Below are 25847 nucleotides of genomic sequence, written 5' to 3'. Positions count from 1 at the left end.
AGAAAATCAAAGCCAAAATTGACAAATGAGTTTACATCAAGCTGAGAATCTTCCGCACTGCAAAAGAAACACTCAGCAAAGTGAAAAGGCAACCAACAGATTGGGAAAAAATATTTGCAACTACATAACCATTAAAGATTAATATTCAGAATCTATAAAGAGCTCAAAGAACACAACAACAAAAAGATAAACAATACAGTTAAGAAATGGGTTAAAGAATTGCATGGGAATTTCTCTAAAGAGGAATGTCAAATGGCCTACAGGCACATGAAAAAATGCTCAGAATTACTAGCCATTAGAGACATGCAAATCAAAACTCAATGAGTTTTCATCTTACTCCAGATACAATGACTCTCATTCTGAAATCATTAAAAAATAAATACTGGTGTGTCTGTGTGGGTACAATCTGTTGAAATCTTTACTTACTATATACTAAATTGATCTTCTGTACATAATTAAAAAAATCTTAATGAAGAATGGGATGGGAGAGGGAATAGGAGATGGGAGGGTAGTTATGGGGGGAAAACCACTATAATCCAAAAGTTGTACTTCCTAAATTTATATTTATTAAATAAAATTTTAAAAATAAATACTGGCCAGGATTTGGGGAAAAAGATACCCTAATCTATTGTTGGTGGGAATGTAAACTGGTACAGTCACTGTGGAGAAGAGTATGGAGATGCCTAAGAAATTTAAAAAAAGATCATATGACCAGAAATCCCACTCCTGGGAATTTATCCAAGGGAAATGGAATCAACATATGAAAGAGCTATCTGTATGTCCATATTCATTGCAGCTCAATCCACAATAGCTAAGCTATGTAATCAATCCAGATGTCTACCAACTGATGACTGGATAAAGAAATTAGATAGATAGATAGATAGATAGATAGATAGATAGATAGAGTGGAATACTACTCTCTAAGCACCAACTCATGTCCTGGCTGCTCTATTTCTGACCAGTTCCTTGTAAAAGCACCTGGGAAAGCAGCAGAAAGTGGCCTAAGTGGGCTTCAGTCACCCATGTTGGAGAACTGGATGGAATCCCAGAAGGAGTTCCAGGCTTCTATCTTCAGCTTGGCCCTACTGTGGCTGTTGCAGCCATTTGGGGATTGAACCAGTGGATAGAAAATATCTCCTTTTCTCTCTTCCGACTCCTTTCTGACACTCTGTCTTCCCAATAAAAATTTTTTAAGCTTTAAATTTTTGGCAAGACTTTGCTGGGATAAATTTCTTTGAAATACGAAAAGATAAATTATATTGGATATACAAGAACCCAGCATTGAACCAGCACGTGTCAAACCCAAAACACTCTGCTCATCCCTTTATAATATAACAAATGTAACATGTATTGAATCATCCCTTCAATGTTAATTGAATGTTTTTATATTATATTTATTAAAATGCATTTTTATTTATTTGAAAGTTAGAGTTACACAGAGATAGAAGAAAAGGCAGAGAGAAAGATAGAGAGAGAGAGAGAGAGAAGTTCTCCAACCACCAGTTCCTTCCCCAATTGGCCGCAATGGTTGGAGCTGCACCTATCCGAAACTATGAGCCAGGAGCTTGTTCCAGGTCTCCCATGCAGCTGCAGGGACCCAAGGACTTGGGCTGTCCTCCACTGCTTTTCCAGGTCATAGCAGAGAGCTGGATTCGAAATGGAGCAGCTGGACTTGAACAGGCACCCATATGGGATGCTGGCACTACAGGCATTAGCTTCACCCACTACACCACAGTGCCACCTCCTACACTTATATTTATAATTGCAAGAGATTGTTATTTTTATCTTTATTTCACAGATGAAGAAACTGATAAGATCATGTAGCTCCATGAAATTTTAATTAGTTTATGTCTAACATCAGAGCTGAAGCTTCCAACCAACAAAGCTATTAATTTTTGAGAAGCCACTCAGATATCCAAGAAAGTCATGATGGTTTTCTTTATGAAAAAAATGGAGAAATGCCCTAGAATATGTAGCTAAAAGGAAATCTTATCTGACACAATTGCAATTACATGATTTTAATACAAAATGGTTTTAAATTTCAAATGAGACAGCGATAATTAACTCACTCTCCTTTAATTCTTTTTCGTTCAATTTCTCATGTTACCTATTTTTTTTTTTTTGACAGGCAGCGTGGACAGTGAGAGAGAGAGACAGAGAGAAAGGTCTTCCTTTGCCGTTGGTTCACCCTCCAATGGCCACCGTGGCCGGCGCACCGCGCTGATCCGATGGCAGGAGCCAGGTGCTTCTCCTGGTGTCCCATGGGGTGCAGGGCCCAAGCACTTGGGCCATCCTCCACTGCCTTCCCGGGCCACAGCAGAGAGCTGGCCTGGAAGAGGGGCAACCGGGACAGAATCCGGCGCCCCGACCGGGACAAGAACCCGGTGTGCCGGCACCGCTAGGTGGAGGATTAGCCTAGTGAGCTGTGGCGCTGGCCATGTTACCTAATTTTTAATCACTTAATTTCTGGCTTCATATCTTTCCACTTTTTCTATATGAAACCAAACCCTAATACAGATTTTCCACAGGTCTTGTTGCATAAGAAACTATTTGTGAGTTGAAGAAATTGATATTTCAGAAAATGACACCATACATATCTAACAGAACAACTTGCCACTTCCAGGATTCATGTGAAGCAGGCAAATATTGTTCTTTTGAGTCATATTTTGGCCTTTAATGTTATTCTCTTCTAAAAGGAATCAGAGTTCCCTTGGTTATAGGCGATTCAGTTGCTTATAGAAGAAAGAGAGGACTCTAGGATTTTCAACAACTTTTACTTATTTGAAAGTCAGCCTTACAGAGAGAATGGGAGAGACAGAGAAAGAGAGGGATCTTCCATCTGCTAGTTCATATTCCAGGTGATCAATATAGAGAGGATTTGGGCCAGGCTGAAACAAGGAGTCAGTAGCCTCATCCTTGTCCCCAGCATGGGTACAGGGGCCCAAGAATTTGAGCCATCTTCTACTGCTTTTCCCAGGGCATTAGCAGGGAGCTGGATTCTAAGTGGAGCAACTGGGACAAGAACTGGTGCCCATCTGGGGTTCCACCATCACAGGCAGTGGCTTTACTCTATAACCACAATACCAGCTCCTACTCTATGATGTTTTCAAAGATCTAATTATTTAAAAGCACTTTTACAGCAAAATTGGGAGGAAGCTACAGAATTTTCCCATTTAGTTTTATCCCTACACATGTGTATACATCATCTCTCATCAATATTCTCCAACACAGGTCATTTGAATAGTTGATGAAAATACACCAACATAGCATAATGACCCAAAGTGCATAGTTTACATTACAGTTCACGCTAGGTGTTTGTGTTGTACATTCTATGGGTTTATACAAATATAGAATGACATGTATTCACTACTACAGTGTACAGAATACTTTCGCTGCCATGAAATTCCTCTGTGTTAATCCCATTCAAACCTCTTTCCCACACCTAAGCTTTAACAACCACTGCTCTTTTTGCTGTCTCTGCATAGTAGCCACAGCTACTCCACTACCTGTGGTTAACTGCAGTATGAAAATATTAAATGGAATATTCCAGAAATAAATGAATCATTAATTGCATACCATTCTGAGCAGTGCGATAAAATTCACTCTGTCCAGTTCTGAAATAAAGCAGATGATTCTCCTTCAAATGTGTTGAAAGAAAGTCAATAGTAGCTTAATGCTACATCAGCAGCTTACATTATTCACCTCAGTTCATCCTGCCACTCAGGCACTATATCTCTCATACTGCCACACCAGAAGGGGGTTCGTACAACAAGATATTTTGAAGGAGATGAAGGAGTATGTTGTTATAATTGTTCTGTTTAGTTATGAGTTAATAATTTCTTACTATACCTAATTTACAAATTAAACTTTCTCAAATATGTAGATACATAGGAAAAAAATCACAGTGTATTCATCTCTCATTATCGTCAGGGAATTGGTTTTTAGTTCTTCCACCAGATACCAGAATCTATGGAGACTCAGGTCTCCTATGTGAGATCACATAGTACTTGCATATGAACTACTCACATCCCTTGCATACTTTAAATATCTTGATTACTTATGAATGCCTAAGACAATGTAATGATATGCAAATAGTTATGCTATATAGCCTAAAGAATAATAAGAGTCACTACACATTCAGTACAGATACAATTTGTTTTTAGAATATTTTGATCTTTGGTTTGGTGAATCCAGCTGTATACACATTAGGCCTTCTATATCCTCAAGTTCTACATCTGTAGATTCAACAGTAGATAAAAATTTTCAGAAAAATTGTACTGAGCATGTGTATATTTTCTTTTAATTGTACCACTAATAACAATTATTGACATGGTAGTTATTATGTATTAGATATTATAGGTAGTCCAGAGATGATGTAAAGTATACAGGAGGATGAATACAAGTTACATGCAAATATGATGCACATGCATACATTATATATTCATTTTACATATATATAATTCAGTTCCATATAACACACTTGTGCAATCATGGATTTGGGTATCGAGGGCAAGGGTGTTCTAGAATCAATCCCTTATGGCTACTAAAAAATAATTGTATAGGATTTGGTACTAGCTATGGCTTCAGAGCATCTACTGAGGTCTTAAAATATGGGTACTAGCTGTAGATAAGGTGGGACTTACTATCGTTTTTCCTTTTCCAGAATGTCACATAGTCAAAATCATATGGTATGTAGCCTTTGCAGAATAATTTATTTAGCAATATACATTCAACATTCCTTCATATCTGTCATGACTTATTAGCACATTGCTTTTTAGCACTGAATATTGTTCTATTATCTGGATATAATACAGTGTATAGATCCTGGAAGTTATGAATATAGTTTCTATAAAATCAATGTGCAGTTGTTAGTCTGGACATGTTTTCAACTCTTAGACAGAATATGGGATTTTTTGTGTGTGTATGTGTCAAAGAATGTGGTCACAGTACTCAATGGTTATAATAATAACAATAAAACAAAGCGAAAGAGAGGGAGCCTAAATTAAAAGAAAGTGACTAAGGAGAAACATTGAGTTGTAATGGAGAAAGCAATCAGAACAGGTTTGTATCGATGCTAACATGAAAAGTAACAAAAGTTGTGCTAAGGGCAAGTTTTTGTCTTGGTAGTTAAGATGCCCACATCCTATACTGGAGTAACTGGGTTCAATGCCTTGCTTCAGCTCCTGACTCCAGCTTCCAGCTAATGTAGACCCTGGGAAGTAGCAGTAAGGACTCAAGTGATTGGGTCTCTGCTGCCTACCAGAATGACCTTGATTGATTTTCCATTTCCTGGCTTTGACTCAACTCAGCCCCAGGTGCTTTGCATTCTGGAAGTAGGTCAGGAGATGGGACCTCTTTCTGCTGTCTACCTCAAAAATAAATTTTTAAAAAATCCTGCTAAAAGAGTAATGTATACGTATTAGCTTTTAGTCACTTTAATAAAGATATTTGAGAGTATCTTCTTAGCAAGAAAAGTTTTATATTGGCTTACAGCATGGAATTCTGCAGTTCAAGATCAGGTGGCCCCACTGGTTTTGGTGAGGCTAGAGGATGGCTGAGAGATGATCACATGTTGAGCCGGCAAGCAGAGAAAAACACAGGGAGCACACTCTTTACCTAACCTGTATGTTGTCTCTCTTTATACTGCCATCATGTTTAACCATTGGCTCTACCCTAGCAATATAATCCAACCCAAGTACTTCTCGAAAGCTCCCACCTCAGACACCATCTTCAATCAAGACTCCACCCTAATCTACCAAGTATTAGCATTAATCCATTAACTATTAGTGTAGGACTTTGGAGTTTATGCACAAAGTCTTATTCCATCTGTAACAGTATAGAAAGGTAAGCTTTCTTGATGTCTATGGTGAGACACAGTCTTAGCTTACCTTAGCTTACCTTTCTATACTGTTACAGATGGAATCTAAGGTTACTGCTGATAAATAGCTTAGGTAAATGATAAAGTTGTCATCTTTGATGTTTAATTTGTTTAGGTTATATCTATCGAAAGAACTGCTTGCTAAAATGTGATCACTGATTTAGAATAAGTCTGCAAAAATTCACTTTAGAATCACATCTAACACATCATATAAATTCCTTGGCTCATTAAATTCATTAAAGAATCAGCCAAGTAAATTTAATAAGTACTTTATATTTTCCCAATTTTATCTGCTTTCCATTTTATAGAACTAAAAAGTAACACTTTGCAGCAGAGTTATAAATTCTGAGTGAAGTACAAATTTAACTAAAACTGATGGATCCAATTTGGGATAATTGCTTATTACAGCTAATTCCTAATAGCTATACAAATTATCATGTACAATAAGTGTTCTATGCATAAAAGTTGTAACTTTCAAGATTCTAAAACATAAGCTCATATGATTTGAAGTTTTATCATGCTTTGTAATTTCTTTGTTCTATAAGTTGTTGGAGAACCAAGTCCCTGTCTAAACTTGATTTTGAATTTCAAACCTAGAATGTTTCATGAGCACAGGAGATTAATCATATAGCCTGCAACTATAACCTCAACATTTTTTGGTCACTGACTCCATGTTTTTTTTCCCGATAATCTTAGATGAATGTGCTTAATTTTCTGTATTTCTTCTTAGTACACATTTCTCTTTAAAATTATACCCTATTATGGCACAACACTTTGGCCTCTGCTTCAATAGTGCAATTCTTGTTCTTTTTAATTTCTCCATTCCCTTCATGGATTTGAATTTAATTAACCTGGATTCAGAAATGTATTCTAAAATGTTAGCTGAAGGTGCATCCTACCAAATGTGTCAGGATCGAACAGTTTAATCCTTAAGGACTGAAATGTTAACCAAATTTCATCTAGTTGTTCAAGCACCATGGTTTTTTAACAAGCAATAGAAAAGGCACCTGCCTTCTCCCACTGGTTAATTCTAATCCTTGCACAAATCACTGAACAGGCCTCTGAGTCAAATATATGAATTTCTGCATCAATATGTATGAGTATTTTTATTAAAGCATATATTTGATATGAAGTCTTCTGATGTGGCTATTTATGAAAACAGGATTTTGTTATCCATCAAGTTGCTAACATCTCTATGATCTTTTACATTTTTATTCATGTTTTATCTCTTGCTGAAATCAATGAGCTGTGTGAATTTCAACATATGGTATAACTGCAACACAGATAAAACACAAATCTTCAGAATCCTTTTCTTTAATACCTTTTTGTTTGCTTTTCTATGCACCTCTAGTACAAGCATTGGAATGTCATTTTTATAGACAACATTTTGTACTGAATGGATAAAATCAAACTCAGAATGTTTCAGTAGTAAATTTAAATAATTGCAAATGTATTTTAAAAATAATTTTGAATATTTAAAAAAAGTACCTATTGTTACTTGGGGAAATGGACCATAATAAATTTAACAGCAAACTTTATTATATTAGCGGTGATTGGCCAGTTAACCTGTAATAGAGGAAGGCATTAAAAGTATTCGTCCTAAAGTCAACCTATCGTGCTCTCAATTATAAAACAAAGTTTGGTGATATAAATACTGATGTTGGCCCAAAATGTAATGTAACATTATTAGCTCTTAAGAACCTTTAGGTTCTCTGCAATTTTACTGCTTCTAAAGTTAGTACCATCATCTATTCCCTTAATATAATGTAGCAAATAAATCCAATACTTATTTTTACTGGCTCCTAAACCCCCATTTTTAAGCCACTAAGCAACCAGCTCACACATAGTCCACAGCTTATGAGTTCTGCCTTTTATGTTCATTATTTAATTTTGTGTTGTGTATATTTACCCCAGAGCATGACATTTCAATTCTACCTGACTTCTAAAAGCTTGCCTCAGCAGATGTTCCATATGGAGCTGGGAGGAGTTGCCTGGTAGTTCAGTTTCTCTAATTTTAATCTAATGTTCAGTCATGTGAAGCCAGAAGGAGTTTCTATTTGAATTACTAGAAATTCCACACAGTGCCACTGTGTAATGCAAAAAAGCTAAAAGGTTGGAAAGTCAGTCGAAGTACAAATAAAGCTGTATATCTGATTCTTTCTCTTGATTCATCTAAATTTAAATTGTAAGGTAGGATTTTCTCTAAAGCCTCACTCCCATCTGGTGTCATAAATTGTTTTTCGGCATATATATGTAAGTCTCAAATCATCACAAATTTGAAATGTGTGTATTCTTGAGAAAAGGAAAACTACTGACTTTCTACAAAGGTGTTGATTACTGGTATTAGACCTATGGATTGAATAATCATTGAGGGTGGGAGAGGTATTGACAGAGGATGGGGCAAAGGACTTAAACAAGAAAAGAGGAAGCTAAAGCCACATTTTCTCCAATTTACAACCTAAGACAGCTCTTTCCTTCAATCTTGGAAAAGATGTGCAAAACCGACAACCAAAAATTGAAATGACTAAAAATGATTACAATCAAGCTCATATAATGATTTTATAGATTTTATAGCAGCATTTGTCCCTTTATATTATCCTACTTTAAAACTAAACTCACATACCAGTTTAATGAAAAAAGCTGAAACCTTTAAAATGGTGGGAGATATATTTAATATTTATATACCCTTCCCTTTGTTTTTTTTTCAGATGATATGATGTACAGATTAAGATCATATAATAGTTTGAAGAGAAAAATCTTAAGTCAGAGAACTTTTTATGCCTTTGCACACATTCGTCTGAACTCTTGGTGTGTTAAGTAATTTTAATTACTACTTTCACTAGTGCTATAAAAATCTAATATCTATAGAGATATCATTTGTGTTATTTAGACAAATGAAACATAATTTATATGGTAAATTTTAAAGTAAAAATATGAGTTCCTATCATGCAAAAAATGATTTAAAATTGTTTCCAGTCATTAGTTAATAGTAGTGTTTTGGACTTGAAAAATAGTTTTGAAAGATATTTGCAGAACAATTCACAGTTCAGCACAGAACTACCTCAGTCTAAAGGATAAAGCCGCTGAGGACAGGTTAAATTATGTTGCACTGATAACCTCAAAGTTGCAGGGGCCTAATGCTTCATGTCCAAGGCAGACGTGTAAGAGGTCTATTCTTCACACTAATTCAAATATCATATGAACAGATATCAAACTGACACATAACTCCATGATCTCTGAGGAAAGTGTAAGTGTGGCAAATCACATGCTGGCTCTAAACCTACAGCACGGAAATGACACAAGACATAGCTGGTCAAGATGTCACTGGCTAAGGCAGGTTGGATGACCATGCTTATTAAATTAATAATAAAGTCCAATTCTATTTGTTCCTGGAAGGACAAGGAGTTGGATATTTGTGATTAGACTCAATGGTCACTGTCAAGAAAAGGGAAGGGCAACAAAGAGGAAGAAAACAAAGAGCAAGCATTTCTCAAACCTGGAGGCTGCTCAGAAGCTGCAAAAAATGGTGGTGGATGTGGAAATAGGCAGTAATGACAGGATTCAATCCATTCCACCGTAGGAAGATGGCTATTGAAAAAGCCACAGCATAGCTCCAAAGGGCTTCCAAAATACTCTGCTGCCGCTAATTCTCACTGATAATAGTAAAAGCAAGACAAGAGTAACTGAGGAATAAATGGATCATAAAGACTCAAACCATAACTGTAAATGCCCTGTGTGTATGAATCAATGTTAACTATATAGGCAAATAATTATCTGTTCACTTAAATTGCATTCTTTTGTTCTACAAAAAATTCATGCTGCTTACTTATTAGTAGTATGTCTTTTATTCTCATAGAAAGTGAGTACTTACCTATGGTTTTATCTGCAAGTGTGACATTCACCCAGCTCCCAACACACCTTCCACAGGTTCCCCTTTGGCAACAGTTTCCTGTTGCAATCTCTGAACACTAATGGCAGCATGTTTCTATCTATTTACCAATATGTATCTACATTAAATTGTCTTACCCTTTTATAGAAATCTGATATAGAGTTATGTTTGAATGAAAAGCACATGCATTTTAGCTGTTCCTTGTCCATGCACTTAACAAAAACTATGACAGTATCATTACTTAGAGTTCAAGGCTATTTATATATCTGTCTTTCATAGTCATAGAGAGCAGAGTCAAGGACAGAGAGAAATTTTCCACTGGTTCACTCCCCAAATACTCAGAACAGCTGTGTGGTTCAGGCTGAAATCAGGAATCTAAAACTCAATCTGGGGTTCACACATCAGTGTCAGGAACCCAAGTACTTAGTAATCAACTGATGCTCCCCAGCACACAGGTCAGTAGGACGAAAGAATCAGAAGCAGAGTTGGGACACAAACCCAGGAACTTTGATCAGGGATGTGGTGTCCCAAACAGCATCTTAAATGCTGTATCTAAATGCACGTCACACTTCCCCACAAACTTCTTGAAGTACCCTTGTGTAGGTTTCAACTAGACTTGATAAGATTTTCTTTCTGCAAACAAAATCATTTATTAACTAAATTTGTTAGCAAATATCAGCAATGCTTCCCTCAGTGCTAGGGAACAGCATCCTGGCATGATATTTCGGTTTAGCGGTTTCCTATTTATAATTGCATTCATCCTGTGGCTGTACTGCCTGACTTCTAGGAAGTTCGTCATTAAAGTTTAAATTCTCTCTTGCTCTAAGTAAAGTTCCTTTTTTCCTTTGAAATTTTCATTAAATTCTTAGTCTAAATGCATAATGCCTTAAATTAAAATGAAAAATACCATAGCAGAACTTTTACTGGACATTATTGTTATTCGTATTACTCTTTAATTTGTTGATTTTACTGTCTCCAACTTTTAATATTTTTCATGGAAAAACAGTTTTTGGAGATTTAAGAAACTGACAGACTAAGAGCTCTTCTTGGGGATATATAAAAATGTTTTGCCCTGCTCTCAGTGAAAATTAAGGGAAAAAAATAGATTTTATTTTTTCCTTATAAGATAGCTCTGTTTGTTTTCATAACTCCTGATAATAAGTAGCTTTCATGATATTCTTTTATAATAAATAACTTTGCCCCCAAGTATGCAACCAAATTGAGAGGAATCAACAATGTTAATGAAGTTTTAAGTTCAATGTTAAACAAAATCAGAGTTGATCTCAAATGGGTACTGTTTATCAAATTCAGTCTTACCTAAAGCAAGTATAATTTTAAAATACTTTTATTTTGATTTTAATTGGAATTTTTCATTTCCCATTGGCAATAGTGAAATATTAATCAGTATATTGTATAGTTCCTGATTTCTTAAAGAGGAAAGAAAATAAGAAGAGAAAATAAACGAATGTATTTCTGTGAAAGATATGAGACACCACTTATCCACCTGTGCTTATATAACTATCTCTGGGCATTTCAACTCTGAGGTTTATAGTACTAGTTTCAGCAAAGGAGATATAACACCCATTTCATCATACTGTTGCAAAGTCCAAGGGAGACTGAATATGATAGGGGCAAGGTCAGTGCCTATAAGTCGCATCCAAAAATGGAAACTAGTGTTACAACATAGGCCACGGCTCGGACTAGGAATTTCAAGTGATCCTTCACTTCTCTCTGACTTGCATGCTGCACAAAACCAATTTAGCACTATTCTGTATATTTAATTATTCTTTAACTTCCAGTTGGGTATCATTTGAATCTGTGCATACCTTTCTAGTCACACCACAACTATTTTATTTCAAGCCTCACTTTTCATGAGGTTTACTCTCTAAATATTTATTGAATGAATGAATATTTGGCCATCAATTTCATTTATATCCTGTTAATATTGCTTCTTCAAATTTATCCTGTCTCCTCCTGTCTCCTGAGTTAATTGTTATTTATTTATTTACTTTTGAGGGGGGGGGTAACATTACTGCTCATGCCTGAATTGTCTTCTTTCGGAGGATCCTATGGGGACCTAGTTTGTCAAAGTCTTGTTTAGCAAGCCCCCTGGATGCTTTTCCCCATGCAAAAAGAAAGTAATATGCTCTTAAATTTAGCTAACGAAACACGAGGTCTGTAGCTTAAATGCTTCTAAGAGCCTAAAACAATTTCTTGTACTTAATTGAAGCACAGTATTCTTTGCAATGTATATGAGGAAATTTTTAGGATGCAAATTCCCAGGATCTATCCTAGCCTAAAAATTCCAAACTGCTTGCACAGGATTGCAGGACATTTCAGGTGGTTCTGATGCATCCTCTATGTGGATAAGCAACACAAAATACTTACATATTCACTAGCTATTGCCAATGCCCTTGTGTGACCTCATCCCCCTGCCTGGTCATACCTGGGTGCCCACCAGCCAATCAGGTTAATTAACCACTCCCCTTTGGAAGTGGGTTAAAAGCCTGGAACATGGTGTGTCCTGGCCCTAGGCTTCCTGGCCTAGATGCTCCTCCACGTGGCTGGTTCCTGGTGCTTGGTATGAACCCAGATTTACCTCTCTCTTAATAAAGCTCTCACTCTCCTATGCATCTTTCTCACTAAATAAAAGCTTAAATGTACCATGCTGCTTCGTTTATCTGTGCTGGTATTTAGAATTCTTCTCTAAATATTAGGCAAGAACCCTCTTGGGCTTATTAATATTGGGGATTTATTAATAAGCATATGGTGAAATCGTATGGCACCCCAAATTCCGGCACATATGTAGCAACCCAGATGGCGCTTCTGGGGAGCTCTAAAGGGCCACATTTTAGTATAAATTTTAGGGGTCATCTCCAATTTCACATCCAGTTCTCACACATGGGTAGCAGGAACCCAAGTACTCAGTCCATCATCTGCTGTTTCTCCATTTTATTAACATAATGCTGGATTGGCAGCAGAATCAGGATGTGATCCCAAGCACTTTCATATAGGATGCAAACATCCTAAGTGATGGCTTAACCTGCTGTGCCACAATTCTATAGTGAAAAAGTTCTGAGATATTTACATTTTTTTAGAAGACTATGGTTTTAGATGCCATCTAATATTTAAAATGAATAGAAAAAAATCTTCAGGCCATTATAAACCATTACTGGAAATTTTCAAATATCAATTTTTATAAACATGAAGGAAAAACAGAAACATTTAAAAACAGTGATCTAAGAGCATTTATGTTTCACAGTTTGATGGAAACCAGTAGAGCAATCAGAACATTGAGGGAACCATGAGAAAAGCATTACAGTTGACTCATCTCTAGTTAAAAAGAACTAAAGATGTTTTTCCAAAAAGTGCATAATCCTGAAAATTAAGGTAGAGGCAATGAATATGAACATTGGAAAGCAAATTGAACTTGCAAATCAGTTTTGTTTTCAAAAGTCATAACGGTTGGGCAACCTAACTCTGTTGAAACATTTTGAATGTCTGAAAACTCTCAACATGGTATGTTAGGTATTTGTTGTAGTGACAAAAACTAAGCCTAGCCACTAATGAGAAAAGAAGATTGATTTTGTCTCATGGTATAGAAAGTCTACAGTCCAAAGATCAGGCAGGTTCTTGATTCAGTGTCTAGTGAGGCTGGAAGATGGCAATGAAATAACATGTATTGAGTAGCGAGAAGAGGGCGGCAAGATGGTGGTATAGCCATGAGATGTTCTGAGTCGCAAAGGGACAAATGGATAATCACTGAGAAGAGGGGATAAAGCAGGTGTTGGAATCATGAATAGTCCATGCGGAGTGGCCCAGGAGTTCACCAGAGATTGCTCAGGTCCATGCCGGGGAAAGTAGAGAGGTGCCCAAAGTGCAGAAAGGGAATGGTGCGAACCCAGCAAGGAGACAGCCACTGCTCCCTCAGCGAACCAGGTGAGAGGTTGCGAGCCCACAGAGATGCAGACACAGATGAGTGGGGAAATTTGGTGAACAGCACTTGGAGCTCTAAGTGGGAAGAAGGAGAAATTCTAGGGGACGGGCAGAGAGGTTGAACATGCCATGGTCCCTCGGTGTTTTCCCCCTCCCCCCAGTGGGAGCTGCAGCTGATGGGGAGAGGCTATATTGATTGTTTACGTTTTAAAAAAAGATTTATTTTATTTATTTGATAGAATTACAGAGAGAGGTAGAGACATAAAGAGAGGTCTTCCATCCACTAATTAAGTCCCCAGATGGCCACAACAGCCAGAGCTGTACGGATCCAAAGCCAGGAGCTTCTTCTGGGTCTCCCACATGGGTGCAGAGGCCTAAGGACATGGGCCATCTTCTACTGCTACCCTTGGACATAGCAGAGAGCTAGATTGGAAGAGGAGCAGCTGGAACTAGAACCGGAGCCCATATGGGATGCCGGCATTTCAGGCTAGGGCTTTAACCCACTGCACCACAGTGCTGGCCCCTGATTGTTTACATTTTCAAGTGTGGGCAGCAGTGTGCCACTTTTTTAAAAAAAAGATTTAGTTATTTATTTGAAAATCAGAGTTACAGAGAGAGGAGATGCAGAGAGAGAGAGAGAGAGAGAAAGAGAGAGAGAGAGAGAAAGGTCTTCCATCTGATGGTTCACTCCCCAATTGGACATAACAGCCAGAGCTGCGCCGATCTGAAGCCAGGAGCTTTCTCCATGACTCCCACATGGGTGCTGGGGCCCAAGGATTTGGGCCATCCTTCACTGCTTTCCCAAGCCATAGCAGAGAGCTGAATCAGTAGTGGAGCAGCTGGGTCAGGAACCGGTGCCCATGTGGAATGCCGGTGCCTCAGGCCAGGGCGTTAATCCACTGTGCCACAGTGCCGGCCACATTGCCAGCATCATATTGAATGTGGAAAACTTGGAGGCATTTCCACTGAAATCTGATACCATACAGGGTTGCCCACTCTCACCATTGCTATTCAATATAGTCCTAGGAGTTTTAGCCAGAGCCATTAGGCAAGACAAAGAAATCAAAAGGATACAAATTGGTAAGGAGGAAGTCAAACTATCCCTACTTGCAGATGATATGATTCTATATATAGGGGATCCAAAAGATTTCACTAACAGACTATCAGAATTCATAGAAGATTTTGGTAAAGTAGCAGGATACAAAATCAATGTACAGAAATCAACAGCCTCTGTACACACAGACAATACCATGGCTGGGAAAGAATTTCTAAGATCAATCCCATTCAAAATAGCCACAAAAACAATCAAGTACCTTGGAATAAATTTAATCAAGGATGTCAAAGATCTCTATGATGAGATCTTTGAGATTTATAAAATGTTAAAGAAAGAAATAGAGGATACAAGAAATGGAAAAATATGTCATGTTCATGGATTGGAAAAATCAATATCATTAAAATGTCCACTCTTCTGAATGTAATTTACAGATTCAATGCTAAACTAATAAAAATACCAAAGACATTCTTCTCAGATCTAGAAAAAAATGATGCTAAAATTCATATAGAGAAACAGGAGACCTCAAATAGCTAAAGCAATCTTATACAACATAAACAAAGCTGAAGGCATCACAATACTAGACTTCAAGACATACTGCAAGGAAGTTATAATCAAAACAACCTGGTACTGGTACAGAAACAGATGGATAGACCAATGGAATAAAATAGAAACCCTGGAAATCAATAGAAACATCTATAACCAACTTATATTTGATCAAGGAGCTAAAACCAATCCCTGGAGCAGGGACAGTCTCTTCAACAAATGGGGCTGGGAAAACTGGATGTCCACATGTAGATGTCTGAAGCAAAACCCCTACCGTATACCCTATACAAAAATCCACTCAACATGGATTAAAGATCTAAATCTATGCCACGACATCATCAAATTAATTGATAATATTGGGGAAACCCTGCAAGACATTGGCACAGGCCAAGAATTCCTGGAAAGACCCCACAGGCAAAGATAGTCAAAGCCAAAATGAAGAAATAATATTACTTCAAATTGATAAGCTTCCATAAAACAAAATAAACATGAAAGAGAAGAGGCAACCAACAAAATGGGAGAAATTATTTACAAACTATGCAACTGATAAAGGATTAATAACCAGAATCTACAAAGAGATCAAGAAAATCCACAGTTGCAAAACAAACAACCTAGTTAAGAGAAGGGCCAAGAACATAAACAGACATTTTTCAAAAGAGGAAATCCAAATGGCCAACAGACACATGAAAAAATGTTCAGGATCTCTAGCCACCAGGGAAATGCAAATCAAAACCACAATGAGGTTTCACCTCACCCCAGTTAGAATGACCTTCATATGGAAATAATCAAGCAAAAAATGCTGGAGAGGATGTGGGGGAAAAGGGCACCCTAACTCACTGTTGGTGGGAATGCAAACTTGTAAAGCCACTATGGAAAACAGTATGGAGATACTTCAAAAATCTGAATATAGACCTACCATATGACCCAGCCATCCCACTTCTTGGAATTTACCCAAGCGAAATGAAGTCAGTAAACAAAAGAGCTATCTACACCTCCATGTTTATTGCAGCTCAATTTACAACAGCTAAGAGATGGAAATAACCTAAATGCCCATCAACTGAAGACTGGATAAAGAAGTTGTGAGATATGTACAATATGGAATACTACATACCAGTAAAAAAGGATGAAATCCAGTCATTTGCAACAAAATGGAGCAAGCTAGAAAACATCATACTTAGTGAAATAACCCAGTTCCAAAGAGCCAAACACCATATGTTCTCCCTGATTTGGGAGTGCTGTTAACATGAAAGCTATAGAAGAGAAATTGACACTTTTAGAATCATTGAGTTTAATAGTCCTTGACCTATCAAGGGACAGTTTATCATTGTTACTTTTTATTTGTATATCTTTTTTTCTTTTTTTTTTCTTTTCTCCTCTTCATACTGTATGTTGAACTCTTTACGTAATATCTAGTTAATCATATGCATATTGAATCAATTAGAAAAAGATCCCAGTTAAAAATAGGAGGGGGAATAAGAGTGGGAGGAAGTAGTCTGTAACTGTAAAGCAGTATAGTTCTGCATACAATTCCACAGACTTAACTTCTAAAGGTACAGCCTAAAAACATGTCATGGGACTCCAAACCCATAGAAATTGTTGGTGTAAATGCCCTCTTAACTTTTAAAATAATCATATTAAATGTTAAAGTCAACATGTAGATAGGTTTAAGTGATTATATAAATAATATAAAGTGCCTAGTAATAATAATAGAATTAAAAAGGAAGGAAAGTCCAATATGGGAAACAGTCCACAGAGCAGACTCCTAGAATGACACTTGCTGTAAATAACACTGTGACCTCAGAATCAATACTTAAGGCTCTAAGTCTGGCTTAAAGGCCTGTGAGAGCATTTCAGGCATGGAAATCCAAGACTGTAGCAAAAAATATCCTACACAGAGCATCTCTCTGAGACCTCAGTGGAAAGAAATGGCTATCAAAAAGGATGTACTTTTCTCTGAAAAGAGGAGCAAACACCCACTTTGCTAATGGCCATGTCCAAATTCTGATGGAGTCTATGGTCACAAAAGGATTCCATAACCTTGATAGCCCATGCAAAGAGCCTCAGGTGATCACTGACATCAGAAATAAGTGTGTTATTTATTAGAGGAACAACAGAGGTCACTGTGTACTTACTCCCCATGTAGGACCCCATCCTCAATGAGTTGTACTATGAGAATGAACTGCAAATCTTGTTCTCAAACTGTACTTTATATGCTGTATGTGTGTTCAAACTGTTGAAATCTAACATTGAGTTTGTCTTCTGTATACAAAATTAAACTAAAAATGAGCCATAATGAAGAAGGGGATGGGAGGGGGAGAGGAAGGAGGGATGGGAGTTAGGGAGGGAGAGGGTATGGGGGAAAGAACCACTATATTCCTAAAGTTGTATCTAAGCCACTATGGAAGTCAGTCTGGAGATTCCTCAGAAACCTGAATATGACCCTACCATACAACCCAGCCATCCCACTCCTTGGAATTTACCCAAAGGAAATTAAATTGCAAACAAAAAAGCGGTCTGCAAATTAATGTTTATTGCAGCTCAATTCATAATAGCTAAGACCTGGAATCAACCCAAATGCCCATCAACAGTATACTGGATAAAGAAATTATGGGACATGTACTCTATAGAATACTATACAGCAGTAAAAAAATGAAATCCGGTCACTTGCAACAAAATGGAGGAATCTGGAACACATCATGCTGAATGAAATAAGCCAATCCCAAAGGGACAAATATCATATTTTCTCCCTGATCAGAGACAACTAACCAAGCACCAAAGGGGAAACCTGTTGAAGTGAAATGGACACTATGAGAAACAGTGACTTGATCAGCCCTTGCCCTGGCTGTTGATGAACAACTTAATACTTTATGCCTTTTAGAATTTTTTTTTTGTTCTACTAAATACTGGTGGTTGAACTCTGTAATTAATAGACAATTATTCTTAAGTGTTGAAACGTAACTGAAAAGTGATCCCTGTTAAATATAAGAGTGGGAATAAGAGAGGGAGAAGATGTACAATTTGGGACATGCTCAAGCTGACTTGCCCCAGATGGTAGAGGTAGAAACATGCCAGGGGATTCCAATTCAATCCCATCAAGGTGGCATCTCACTAGGCCAAGTGATCAGTTTCAGTTCACAATTGATCATAATGATAGGACTAAGAGTCAAAGGGATCACATAAACAAAACTAGTGTCTGCTAATACTAACTGATAGAATTAAAAAGGGAGAGAACAATCCAACTTGGGAAGCGGGATACACAGCAGACTCATAGAATGGCAGATGTCCTAAACAGCACTCTGGCCTCAGAATCAGCCCTTAAGGCATGCGGATCCAGCTGAAAAGCCCATGAGAGTATTTCAGACATGGAAAGCCAAGACACTCTGGGAAAAAAAAAATGAAATGACCTAAATGAAAGATCTCTGTGATTGAGATTCCAGTGGAGAGAACAGGCCATCAAAGAAGGAGGTACCTTTCTCAGAAGGGAGGAGAGAACTTCTACTTTGACTATGACCTTGTCTAACTAAGATCGAAGTCGGCGAACTCAAATGGCTTCCATAACCTTGACAACTCACAACAAGAGCCTAGGGTGATTCCTGACACCATAAACAAGAGTGTCCAATTGTTAAGTCAACAACAGGAGTCACTGTGCACTTACTCCTCATGTAGGATCTCTGTCCTTAATGTGTTGTACAATGTGAATTAATGCTATAACTAGTATTCAAATAGTATTTTACACTTTGTGTTTCTGTGTGGGTGCAAACTGTTGAAATCTTTACTTAATATATGCTAAATTGATCTTCTGTATATAAATTTAATTGAAAATTAATCTTGATATGAATGGAAGGGGAGAGATAGCGGGAAAGGGGAGGGTTGCGGTGAGAGGGAAGTCATTGCGGGGGAAGACATTGTAATCCATAAGCTGTACTTTGGCAATTTTTATTCATTAAATAAAAGTTAAAAAAATAAAAAAATGCACTCATTAAATAAAAAAAAAGAAAGTGAAGTAGCAGTCAAAAAAATGTACATGTGTTGAGGAATGACCACATGCTGCATGAAAAAGCAGAGAGAAAAATTGCATGAGCAAAAGCTGATACAACTAGCCCTCTCATGACAACTATCTTCCAATGGCATATACCCTCTATGACCTAAGGATTCACCATTAGGACTACCTTCTACTAACTACAATTGGATAAAGCCTGAATCCTATAACTATAACCAATCCATGACTTTTGGATTTGATGTCTACATGAGTTGGTGAGCCATTCAGTTGAAACTATAAAGCAGATGGCAATTTTGTCTACTTTCTAGGAGGTTCTTATAGTGAAAATGTTATTCTTACATGGAATTAAAAGTTACTTTGAAGACATTCTTCTCAGATCTTAAAAAAAAAAGACCCAAAAATTCATAGGGGAAAACAAGAGACCCTGAATAGCCAAGCTAAAGCAATCTTAGACAACAAAAACAAAACCAGAAGAATCACAATACCAGATTTCAAGACATACTACAGAGCAGTTACAATTAAAAAAAAAACAAAACCTGACACTGGCACAAAAATAGACATGTAGACCAATGTAACAAATTAGAAAATGCAGAAATTACTCTACGCATCTACAACCAACTAATCTTTGATGAATGAATTAAAATTAATCCCCAAAGAAAGGACAATCTCTTCAACTAATGGTATTGGGTAAATTGGATCTCTCCATATGGAAGTATGAAACAAGATTCCTACCTTACACACTATACAAATATCAACTTACAATGAGTCAAGGATATAAACTGAAACCATCAAATTACTAGAGGAAAACATAGGTGAAACATGTTAAGACATTGATATAGGCAAAGACTTCCTCAGATTATACCATAGAAGCACAGGAAATAAGAAGGAAGACAAATGGGATTACATTAAGTTAATGAGATTCTGGACAGCAAACAAAATACTCAATAACATGATAAAATGAGAGAAAATATTTGCAAACTACACATCTGATAAAGGATTAATATTCAGAGTACTTAAAGTACTCAAGAAACTCAACAACAAAATAATCCAGTTAAGAAATTGGCAAAGGATACAGGCAGGCATTTTTATAAAGATGAAATACAAATGACCAAGTTGCACATGACAAGATGCTTAGAATCACTTGCCATCAAATACAAATCAAGATCACAATGAGGTTTCACTTCATCCCAGTTACAATGGCTATCACTGAAAAATCAAAAATAATAAATGCTGATGAGGATATGGGGGAACTGGTACCCTAATACACTGCTGATGGGAATGAAAACTAGTATGACAATTATAGAAGACAGTATGGAGATTCCTTAGAAATCCAAAAATGATCTACCATAAGACCCAACAAACATACTCCTGGGAATTTACCCAAAAGAAATGAAATCAGCCTATGAAAGAATCGTCTGTACCCCCATGTTTACTGAAGTTCAATTCATAATACCTTAGATATGGAATCTGGGTGTATTTGGATGATGAGACAAAGAATATGTGAATAATAAAATAATGAAATCCTATCTTTTGAAAGAAAATAATGAAATCCTATCTTTTGAAAGAAAATAAATACAATTGGAGACCATTATGCTTAGTGAAATAATTCAGTCCCCAAAAAGACAAATATCAAGTTGTCTTTGATTTGTGGTATATAGAGAATACAAAAAATGTAATGTATATGAGGGAAAACAAATGACTTTGTAAATAAATATAATAGTTTATTCCAAACACATTTCATCTTGTTAGATATAGAACAGATTTACAGCTCATAGAGATCAATTTGAGTAGTGATTCTGTAACCTAATATATCTGTTATACTCCAAGTTTCATGATATCTGTGCTAAGGAATCACCTGGTGTACCCCAAACATGATAAAGCTTTGTTCTGGGATGAAGAAATGTTTACCTAATCTGCCCCATACAAAAATCCAAGAGCAAGATGGCAGTTTGTACTGGGGTTCATTTAGACAAGATGTGTCCAGTGCATCTGAGATTTTTATTTTAGCCTTTGTAAAGGAAAAAATGGAATGGGATAAAAGGAAGTTTATGTGGACAACATAGAACATAAACTGGGAAAAAAGTATATACACCTTTCTAAAGGATTCATCAACTTCTGAACTAAAACAAAATGGAAATTAATCACCTCTTGAATACAACTGAATGTGGTTCAAATTTTTACATGTTTAAATTATCTGGAAAGCTAATTCTGAACCTCTCTAACTTGCAGACTAGGTTTAGTCCTGCATGATTTATAGCTGGTAGCTTTTATAAACCATGCATGCATCCTAAAAGCAGGGAGCAGTCACAGAAGATGCTTTAGGAAACTATCTCTGTTTTATGTTTACTCTCATCTTCCTCATTCTAGAGATGTTAGTTTCCTTCCCCTCTCGGTTCCTCTAGAGTTGATAATTTTCTTGACCTTTTCCTTGTGAAAGAGATGAGATTTGATTTTTAGTTATATCAGTCCTCCACTATAGAAGCTTTTTAAACTTTTATTTAATGAATATAAATTTCCAAAGTACAGAATATGGATTACAATGGCTTCCCCCACATAACGTCCCTCCCACCCGCAACCCTCCCCTTTCCCACTCCCTCTCCCCTTCCATTCACATCAAGATTCATTTTCATTTCTCTTTATATACAGAAGATCAGTTTAGCATACATTAAGTAAAGATTTCAACAGTTTGCTCCCACACAGAAACATAAAGTGAAAAATACTGTTTGAGTACTAGTTATAGCATTAAATCTCAATGTACAGCACACTAAGGACAAAGATCCTACATGAGGAGTAAGTGCACAGTGACTCCTGTTGTTGACTTAACAAATTGTCACTCTTGTTGATGGCCTCAGTAATCACCCTAGGCTCTTGTCATGAGCTGCCAAGGCTATGGAAGCCCCCTGAGTTCACCGACTCTGATCATATTTAGACAAGGCCATGGTCAAAGTGGAAGTTCTCTCCTCCCTTCAGAGAAAGGTACCTCCTTCTTTGATGACCTGTTCTTTCCACTGGGATCTCACTCGCGGAGATCTTTCATTTAGGTATTTTTTTTGCCAGAGTGTCTTGGTTTTCCATGCCTAAAATACTCTCATGGGCTTTTTAGCCAGATCAGAATGCCTTTAGGGCTGATTCTGAGGCCAGAGTGCTGTTTAGGACATCTGCCATTCTATGGGTCTGCTGTGTATCTCACTTCCCATGTTGGATCATTCTCTCCCTTTTTGATTCTATCAGCTAGTATTTGCAGACACTATTCTTGTTTATGTGATCCCTTTGGTTCTTAGTCCTATCATTATGATCAATTGTGAACAGAAATTGATCACTGGGACTAGTGAGATGGCATTGGTACATGCCACCTTGATGGGATTGAATTGGAATCCCCTGGTATGTTTCTAACTCTACAGTTTGAGGTAAGTCAGCTTGAGCATGTCCCGAATTGCACATCTCTTCCCTCTCTTATTCCCACTCTTATATTTGATGAGCAACTTGATATGTTATCCCTCTTAGTATTTTTTTTTGTTTGTTCTACTTAATACTTTTGGTTGAATACTGTAATCAATACACAATTCTCCTTAAGTGCTGAAACTTAACTGGAAAGTGATCACTGTTAAATATAAGAGTGGGAAGAAGGTTTTTTTTAAAAATTTCTTTGACAGGTAGAGTTATAGACGGTGAGAATGAGAAACAGAAAGGTCTTTCTTCTGTCGGTTCACTCCCCAAATGGCCGCTACTTCTGGAGCTGCGCTGATCCAGAGCCAGGAGCCACGTGCTTCTTCCTGGTCTCCCATGTGAGTGCAGGGGCCCAAGGACTTGGGTCATCCTCCACTGCCCTCCTGGGCCACAGCAGACAGCTGGACTGAAAGAGGAGCAACCGGAACTAGAACCGGCGCCCATATGGGATGCTGGCGCCACAGGCAGAGGATTAACCAAGTGAGCCACGGCACCGGCCCTTATAGAAGGGTTTTGAACTTTATAGGATCACTCAGTAGTCTGAATGCTTTTATCCTTCCAAAAATCACGTGTTGAAATCCTACCCTCCAAGGCAATGGTATTAGTTATTGGGGACTGAAGAAAGTGATTAGTTTATACAGGCAGACCGCTCATTAACAGGACAGGTGTTCTTATAAGAGACCTCCAAGGTATCGCAGTGACCTCTTTCTCAGAAGACACAGAAAAAGGAACGAGCATTTTAATGCCAACCTGGATCTTGGACACCTGCATCCCATATCAGAGTCCTGGTTCAAATCATGGCTACTTCATTTCCAATCAAGCTGCCTGTTAAAGCACCTAGAGAATGCAGCAAATGATGGTCCAAGTCCTGACGACCATGTGGGAATAGATTTGGCCTGGCACAGTCCCATTTGTTGCATTTAGGGAGTAAACTAGTATGTAGAAGACCTGTCTGTGTCTCTCTAACTCTTTCTGCTAGTCAGATAAGTAGATAAATCAATTTTTAAAAAGCCCCTGTAAAAAAGTTCTATAAATAAACTAGAAAGTGGGTTGTAACAATATGTCAATTCTGCCTTTCTGCCTTGATCTTAAATTTCCCAGTTTCCAAAGTTCTAAAGAACACATTTCCTTATGCTTATGTTGTGCCATTTTAGATTTTTATTTCATTCCCCTTCCTAACACTTTCCATTTCCTTTTTGAATTATCCATTTCTCATTTTGTCTGTGCTGCCATAGGAATCCTTTCAAAGTTTGTTGTACTCATCAACTGAGAGCCAAATTAGGTCAGTAGGTGTTTCTTGTGAAGCTTCAAATCCTAAGGAGAGAACTTCAATGGCTTAAAAATGGCTGGTGTGCACTTGGTTTAGCTCCTCCTCAGGAAAGTTCATTGAATATGCAATTATACACAGTTGCCCAGAGCCCTGGTGCTTATACTGAGGATTGTGCTGTACTACATGTGTAACCTTGGGCAACTTGCTTAGTTCTATTTCTTTAGCTGTAAAACAAGAACATTAATAACATATCTCCTAGGATTATGGTGAAGATTGAATGAGACACCCTAGTGCTGCTGTTCTAGTTCTTTTCACATATTAAGCACTACACCCAGTGCATGTTGCCATTAAGCTTGCTTCTCCAGCCTTACAAAAAATTTCCTTTTGGCAAAATTTAATGTGTTGTTTTTGTTTCTTGAGATCAACACAACCTGTCTGATTTATCCATCATCTTCTGCTTCCAGCTCATCAGACCATAGCCTGTTCACACAAGGCTATGCATTCAAAGGAAGCAATGGACTAAGGCAGTCACTACCCAGCCTCTAAGGACAGTTCATAAGCTATTTGGATAATAAATTTTTTTTACTTATTCAATTTCCTTCAATAAACCCTGTTTTATAGTAGAAAAGGGCTGGATTTCAATTGAAGTACCAAAAAGAACACTTGCTTGGGAAATAAGACAAACACTAAAACTGTGTTACTCATATGTTCTTCTTCTTTTTTTTTATATGTTCTTACTTTAAAGCAGTTCTTGATATACCTATGGCTGACAAGGATGAAAATTGCATCAAATGCCTTGTCAATTCATTTGGAACCCTCAAAACAGCAAATCACTCATTACCCATTACACAACTCACTACTCCCCTGATCAATGGTTGTGGTCAGTTTTCAAAGCAGCATTATCCTAACTTGCACTGTCACTGTTTACAGGTAATATTCTGTTGAGAACTTAATTGATATAATAACTTGTACTGGGGGCATGCATTCAGCCTAGAGGTTATAACTCTAGTTATCATGTCCATGTTCCACAAGGGAGTGCCTGCATTTGATTCCCAGCTCCAGATCCAACATCTGACACTCAATTCCAGCTTCCTGCTAATGTGAGCCTTTTCAGGCATTGATGGCAACTCAAGCAGTGGGGCCTTGAGCACCTGTGAGGTAGATTTGTTTTGAGTTTCTGGATTCCAGCTTTGGCTATTTACCCTGCCCATTGCAGGCATTTGGAGATCTCTCTCTTCTCTTTCTCCCTCTCTGTGTCAAATAATTTATTTTATGAAATATTCTATTGAAATTTAGTTGTTTAAAATATTGAGGATATTGAAATGCAGTTACTAAAATAGAAAATATTTTGGCTTCTCATTAGATTTACTACTTGTAACTTAAAAGTTATATGAAGTTTATATATTTTATGATTTTTTAAAATAGATTATTTGAAAGGTAGAGTTATAGAGAAAGAGACAGATCTTCCATCTGTGAGTTCACTCCCCAAGTGTCTGCAACAACCAGGCATGTGCCAGGCTGAAGCCAGGAGCTTCTTCCAGGTCTCTCATGTGGGTACAGGGATCCCAAGGACATGGGCCATCTCCCACTGCTTTCCCAGATGCATTATCCAAGAGCTGGCTCAGAAGTGAAGCAGTTGATATTTGAACCAGTGCCCAAATCGGATACTGATACTGCAGGCTGCAGGTTAACCCACAGTGCTGTCCCCAAATTTTATGATTTTAAAAGTAATTTAAAAACTTTTCAGACTTTCCATACAATTACAATTTTGACTTGGAAAGATGTTTGCCATTATCTCATAGCTTAGCACAGGGCTTAGCATGTCGTTGT

The 25847-nt window shown here is 37.4% G+C and overlaps 1 pseudogene; it reads left to right on the top strand.

The window, feature by feature from the left end:
• The first annotated feature begins 13615 nt into the window (after positions 1-13615).
• The window catches only part of LOC127493257 (mannose-P-dolichol utilization defect 1 protein pseudogene), a 79471-nt pseudogene continuing 67239 nt past the window's right edge, over positions 13616-25847 (top strand).

Source organism: Oryctolagus cuniculus, chromosome 5 (genome assembly GCF_051225735.1).
Source record: "Oryctolagus cuniculus isolate XC-2025 breed Fujian yellow rabbit chromosome 5, ASM5122573v1, whole genome shotgun sequence".
Classification (NCBI taxonomy): domain Eukaryota; kingdom Metazoa; phylum Chordata; class Mammalia; order Lagomorpha; family Leporidae; genus Oryctolagus; species Oryctolagus cuniculus.
This window is presented reverse-complemented; position numbering and strand designations above follow the sequence as displayed.